The following is a 757-nucleotide window of genomic DNA, read 5'->3' on the forward strand; positions in this document are numbered from 1 at the left end:
CTCAACCCTTCACTGTGCATGCATCGAATTCATCTGGAGGACGATTCCAAATCATCCATCGAACATCAACGCAGACTTAATCCATCGATGAAAGAAGTCGTCAAGAAAGAGGTACTAAAACTTTTGGATGCAGGTATCATTTACCTTATATCTGACAGCCCTTGGGTAAGTCCGGTTCAAGTCGTCCCAAAGAAAGGCGGTATGACGGTGATAAAAACGACAAAAATGAGCTGATTTCGACAAGAACAGTGACGGGCTGGCGTATGTGCATCGATTACAGGAAGTTAAATGCGAACACTCGCAAAGATCACTTCCCTTTACCTTTCATTGATCAAATGCTTGAACGTCTTGCTCTTCATTCCTATTTTTGTTTTCTTGATGGATACTCGGGATTCTTTCAAATCCCTATTCACCCAAATGATCAGGAGAAGACAACTTTCACCTGCCCTTACGGGACCTTCGCCTATCGGCGCATGCCATTTGGGCTCTGCAACGCCCCTGCTACTTTTCAACGATGCATGATGGCGATCTTCTCTGACATTATTGAAGATTCGATGGAAGTGTTCATGGACGACTTTTCTGTCCACGGATCTTCCTTCAATGTTTGTTTGACTAATCTTCGTAAAGTTTTGGATCGATGTTTACAGGCCAATCTAGTGCTCAATTGGGAGAAGTGCCATTTCATGGTACAAGAAGGCATCGTTCTCGGACACAAAATCTCCGACAAAGGCATCGAGGTTGACAGGGCTAAAATCGA

This window comes from Tarenaya hassleriana, unplaced genomic scaffold (assembly GCF_000463585.1).
Source record: "Tarenaya hassleriana unplaced genomic scaffold, ASM46358v1 Cleome120, whole genome shotgun sequence".
Classification (NCBI taxonomy): domain Eukaryota; kingdom Viridiplantae; phylum Streptophyta; class Magnoliopsida; order Brassicales; family Cleomaceae; genus Tarenaya; species Tarenaya hassleriana.